Here is a 6,737-nt window from a genome sequence, read left to right on the forward strand (position 1 = left end):
TGTTATCATGTCACAGGGCCTCATGGTAGTAGTAGTAGTGTTTCAATGTAACTTTAGCAACACTTCAGAAATAGTAACCTGATTGAACAGTTTACATCAGTTGTAACAAGGGAGAAAAGTGAGAAGGGGCAAAAGGAGTGTAGCATTTTAGTTAGAGTTGGAGAGACAAGGCCTCATGGTAGTTGTAGTGACTTCAATGTCACTTTTGCAACACTTGAGTAAAGTTGCCCTGCATGACTAGGGAAGATCAGTTGTAAAATGGGAGACAAGTGAGAAGGGGCCATAGGAGTGTAGAATCTTGGTTAGAATTGGAGGGAAAAGGCCTCATGGTAGTTGTAGTTACTTTAATGTCACTTTAGCAACACTTGACAAACGATCAGTATACCATAGCTGTTGGCAACATGTATTTGAGATGGACCATACATTTAAGTTTTAACAGATATCCTTGGTCCTGGATACATATTTTGATGGAAATGCACTTACAGACAGCATTGCAACATGTGGCATGTCTTGGAGTGGGATGCATGTGGTTTTATATGCAACAATACACATTGACACAGAAAAATTAACATCTCAGCTACTTTGAGTATTGCATGTTATGGAAGTAGATAGAGAACAGAATAGGAAAGGCAGAGTTGAGTGTTAACTGAACATTGGTAAAATTGTGGCAGTTATTGAAGTGTAATTTACCAGATTCTACTCTCCCCTCTATTCCTGATAAGCTCTCAGTATGCAGGATGGCCAAGACCTTCTACTCCCAGGGTAAGAGTTGTAATGGTACGCTGGTGGAGCCACTGCCAGTCCTTTGAGCCTGCATGTGGTGGCTGCTGTACATGGTATGTACCCTCAGCCTGAGGTCGTTCCGCCTCTTCCTTAAGTCACCCTGTGTGCGCAGAGTGGTACCAACAGCATTCACTCTGTTGACTCTCCTGTCCCTCTTTTCTATTTTCCTACTGAATGGAGTCTGCAGGACTTGGGACCCAAAAATGTGTGGCTCTACTTGATGATTTCCTCAACCATCACTGTCAGCTCTTACTCAGTATTGCTAGTTTTTATTTCCTAGGCATGGTGATAAAAACAAAATTGTGAATGAGTATATAAATGTAGAACAAACAAGTTATAGAGGTAAAAAGGAGCCAAAAAGAAAATTACAGGTGGTGGAGAGTGCTAAATGTGAAGAGAAAAAAGGGGTGCCTTATCTAAATAAAAGGCCTGTCTGTCTTGCTGTGCTGCTGTTTGGAAGCAAAGGATGCTGGTCAGGGATAGGGTGTGTTTTATACTGTGATTTGCAGGCGTGTCCACTTGCCAAAGCACATCAGGTGTGTAATTTTTAAGTCCATCCAATGGTCACTGTTTTGTTCTTTTTGTATAGGGCACGCAGCGCAACAGTCAACCGCTGTTGGGTAGCCACTGTTTGTTGAGCACCGTGGTGAGACCGTGAGTATGACTGTGTAGTTGTAATACACTAGGCGGGTCGACCACGGACCTGGCAGCGTTGTTGGATGCACTACCGACATTTAAGACCGTTGAGGTCCTGCCGGGTAGACCGCCATGGCCACAGTCACTGTTTCAGTCAGCACAACTCCTAATATGGTAGGCAGTAGATCAACAGCACAGCACTGGCGTGAATGACACAGATGCTGTTCTTGGGCAGTTGGACCGCCAAACTCGTAATAAGCCCCTGTGTCAGTGTGTGTGGAGGTGAAATCAAAGTCTTAGCTAAAAAAGAATACAATCTGGCAACTGCATAAAAAATAACGCACATCTAAAATGAAATATAAAGGCATGTTAAACTAATCAGTGGAAAATGCACTATTTTATGTGAGGATGCCTCTATTGGTTAATGTGATCACTGTAGATGTCTGTGTGTGCAACCAGAGGCCATACAATTGTATCCTCTCTGGTGCAGCCGAGAATAATGACTTGGGTAGTTTCAGTGTTAGGAGGTCCCTGCCTGGCACTGAAAAGACTGTGAAGGTGTAAGTCATTACTTTAACCTTGCATTGCACACAGTATAAGAAAGGTTGCCACAAACAAAGTTTGGTTAAAGGTTAAAAAAAGTTCTTTCAAAGTATTGATTGTAAAAATATGCAGATTGTACCTAATGCACACATTTTTTATAACACTCCATTAAAAACAGCACTTTACAGCTCACCTTGGAACACCTTTACAATACCTTTCAAAAAGCAATAAATCTTTGCAATGAGTAAGCTCAAGGGGACTCCATCAATTAACGCCTATACCAGCATCCAAGCAGCCTTTACATGTTCATATTAACCAATTTCACACTCATTTACATTTCTTTCAGGCAGCGGGCACCCTTGCAAGAAGGCTTGATTTGTGTTTAGCAGTCTGCCCCTCCTCTGATTACACAGCACAGGAGACTACCTCCCTTCCACTTCAGCTGAGCCATCTCAGCTGTCAGAATTAACCATTGTTTTTTAACCAAAAGGCTAAAATTACAGACAAATGGCATCCATTGAAACATGTCACGGACAGTGAACATTAGGTTTAAATTATGGGCAGTCTGTGTAAATTACTGCTGTGTGGTCACCCTAGATTGGTGGATGGAGAACAACAATGCCTGTGTGTGATCGGGACAAGATAGATAGCCGATGGTGAAGCTAGTTTGGTGCGTGGCCCATAGCTAATTAGCCTGCCACTAGGGATCCCTACTTCAAGAAGGGCACATGCTGTTGTAAAATGCTGTGCTATGGAGCATGTTACTCACTTCCTGCTGTGGCCTGGTGCATTTAGAGTGACTAGCTTGAAGTCCTAGTGAAGGATGCTCAATACTACTGAGGCCACTTGAGGAATGAGAAGAATTGTGACTAACGCCAAGCAATAGAGAAATTCCAGCATAGGACTTACAAACAGCAGCTATGAAAACAATGCATGAAACATACTTACCTGGTTACAAAAGAACGAAGCCCTTGCCCAACTATTGTTACATCTATTAATGACAAAACAGGCAGAATTATATACACGTAGGAGGGAATCAAAATGGCATTGTTTATTTTATAATTTAAGAAACTATGGACCAGAGCTAAAGTTTGAAAGACTACCATCTGCCAAATGTAGCTGGCTCAACGTTTTTGTTCTGTTCCTCAGCATCAAGTTTTACCTGGTGGTGATAGACAGAAAAATAAAGACATCACACCATCCACCCTAAATAGGGTGGGCATTGTACTTCCCTTTCTCCGACAGCACTTATTCCATCGGCTGTTTTAGGAAGCATTTCGTAAATGGAGCCAAGGTGTCTCCGCTGATGGTAAGAGGACAGTCTACTCATCCCTAAATGAGGTTGCTAAAACAAAGATTTGGCAGACAGGGTACTCATCACTTCTGTGTCCGAGTATTCTCTCCATCAAACTCTAAATCTGGTCCTATATATACAAAATTGTCATGTAGTCCATAGCCCTTGAAGATGCTTGCTTGAATGTTGTAAGAAATGGGATTATAATTTGGGATGGTTGACTGCCCACCTCAAAGAATAATCAAAATCCTTGCCAGGGTGAACTATGGCACATAGCAAGCAAGCTTAATTTAGATACAGTATGTAAAGTATGTATGCAGTACTAAACACTTATAAAGTTAAAGTGCAACAATAACAATCCCAAACTGAATAAACAAAATAGAGGAAAATGTAATAAAGAAAATGATATCAAAATTTAAAAAAATCCAATAAGGTTAACTGGAGGCATACGTTTCAAAGATTTAAGTAGAAATTACTTCAAGAAGCACAAACTTAATTAATTGTCAATAGTCATGGTAGATTGGGACCTAGATGAGATGTGACTCTGACCGCAATGGGGTGGGAGTTGGATACACCAATCAGATCCATCCTGGTCAAATATTTTACCTTCTGACTTTGGTCCTTTATGTCCCTATGCACCACAGAAGTACACTTTTAAATCTCCCCCCAGGACCTCAGGGGCGGCACTTAGAGACTCACAGAGCATCAGGCAGAGACCATCAGCAAAGTCCAATCCAGGTCCATTTGCCACTGGTCAACTGGGCTGTGACAGGAAAAGGCCTCATGTAGCTTGTTCTATCCCTGTAGTGTTAAAAGGAGGTCAGCCTTATGACCTTTGGAGCCCACTTCTTTCCCCTATGTATTAGAGAGAGCTGGTTCAGTCTTCCTGGACTTCCCAAAGGTCACTGACTGCGGGTCCAGTTATCTTCTGTTCTTCCTCAGGTCCAGCAGTGTTCTTCTGATCTTCTGAAGATCCAAGCTATGAGCTGAAGTGGATGCCTGGAGATATTAAATTTATGCCTGGCACAAGCTAGAGGGAGGGAATGACTTTTAGGCATGACATAACCAATGGGGGAAGAGTTCCTGGGGTCAACACTACCCACGTTAGGCATTTTTAAGATAGCAAAATTCTTGGGCCTCTATAAATTTGGGCTCTGATGGCTAGAGGTATATTTTGAGTGTGTACCATGGCAATCCTAGCTTCCTCTCACATCTAACACTAAAATCCAGTTTGAGCAGCCACTGTATCCACAATAAACCCAGAGGCAGAAGTCCAGTAGGACAAAGCAGGATTTGTCAGCAACAGCAGTGGATACACAAGAATTCTGCTTTCTTTGAATGTTTATATTAATAAATATTTAAAATAGCTGTTCAATTATTTTTCTAGCTAATCCCATTCCTGAGATACATTATTAGGTTTTTAATCTGTACTCTGATTTTCTCTATGGGACAGCGAATCCCCCTACAGTCAGAAAAGCTTTTAGGTGCTAGTCACTGTAAGGATGTTAACATTATTTCTACATATCCTACTTTTAAATACCATACAACCTGCCTTGTGGACCACAAGACCCACTGACTTATTAACATTTAAAAGGAAGTTTTCACATGTCAAAAGGGTGTATTTTGAAAGGTTGCTATGCAGCGAATGGCAATTTTTACTTTTCTACAGGTTCTAATGGTAGGACTGGAGCCATGTTTTACACTGTCTCTGTAGTGGATGGTACAATAGGTTATGCATTCAACTAGGGACATTTAACTTACAGCATCTGGGTACATTTAAATATAGTTTGCATTTTGATCCCTCACACCCCCTTCTCTGTCGGAAAAAAACCTTTACAATGCAGTCATTACAACGCACTACCTTTACAACGCAGTCATTACAATGCAACATCCTTTACATTGCATGCCATTACAACGCAGACATTACATCGTATGTCACTACAATGCATGTCATTACAACGCATGTCACTACAACGCATGTCATTACAACGCATTATAAGTTAAGTAATTTTTACCCCTACACTATCCAACACTTACCTTACTATTGCACTCACTGGAGTGGGAATAGTAATTTATACCCTACACTATCCAACACTTACCCTACTGTAGCACTCACTGGAGTGGGAATACTAATTTCTACCCCTACACTATCCAACACTTACCCTACTGTTGCACTCACTGGAGTGGGAATAGTAATATTTACCCCTACACTATCCAACACTTACCCTACTGTGGCCCCATGAGTAATATGCATTGTAATGGTATGCGTTTGTTGGAAAGTGGGTTATTGGTAGGGGCAATTGTAGGTCTGTCATTGGCAATAAGGCCACTAACACATGATAGGACTCAGCATAGGTCTTAGAAAATTATTCCTATGCTCAAAATTTGGGGCGAACAGACAGGCTCAACTTAACTTAAGACAGGTATGTAAAACATTTAAAAACACAATTTCAGTTAATAATCAGGACACAACACATAATAAAAATCCAATACCAATTTATAAAAATAGGAAATCTTTTTCTCTTTAAAATGACACCAAAATGACAATAATCCAATGTAGGGAACTGGAGATATGAATTTTCAAAGATTTTATAAAATATAGCACTTAGAAGATTATAGCATCATATTGTGATACCTGCTCGCGATAGACCAGACCAAAGTCAAAGTTTCAGGCTGGGTGCGATGGAGCCCTGAGCGGCTACAGCTCCCGGCAGGTCCCGGTCTCAGTTTCTACCTTCACACTTAGAAACGTTTCTGGATCTTTTCTTCCTGAGGGTCCTGAAAGCTCTCAGACAGTCTGGATCCGGCGAGGGTTCTCCGGCTTGACTTGTGACGAGGTCCCGGTCAACTTCCCTGGAGTGGACTTGGAAAATTTCTCGAGATCCCTTCACCGGGGCAACCCAGGAATCCAGGCTGGCATGCGATGGAAGGCAGGCGGCTTGGCTCTTGCGGTTGCTCCCGGTCACCTTTTCTACGGGCGGACTTAGAAACTTTTCTGGAGCTTTTTCTCGCTGGGTCTCTCGATGCTCCTCATGTAGCCGGATCCGGTGAGGGTTCGCCGGCTTCAAGTTTCTTCTAATCCCGGTCAATCTCTGGAAGTTGAAGCGATAGAGCTTTTAGCTGGACGAACCTGGTTGGGTTGGCCAGCTCACGGTTGAAGGCAGACGTTCTGGCTGGCCATGTTGAGTCGGTCCCTCTATGGAGCTTTTTTTTTCAACATTCCTTCATAGTTCTCCAAACTTCTTGAACTTCTTCCTGAATTTCCTCAAGGGGTTCCAAAGTGTCTCAAACTTACTACAAGGGTCTGGAAGTTCCAAGATGGTCCTTGAAAGCTGAGGACGTCAGTTCCCACAATCCACTGGTACAAAACCCTTACAAATCCACTGATGGTTCTCCAAGGTGTAGATTTAGTTGGTGATGTTCCAGTTGAGATCTTTTAGCCTGTAGCTTTCAGGGAGTCCACTCTTTTGTTCCTTTATCG

Source organism: Triturus cristatus, chromosome 1_2 (assembly GCF_964204655.1).
Source record: "Triturus cristatus chromosome 1_2, aTriCri1.1, whole genome shotgun sequence".
NCBI classification, from domain to species: Eukaryota; Metazoa; Chordata; class Amphibia; order Caudata; family Salamandridae; genus Triturus; species Triturus cristatus.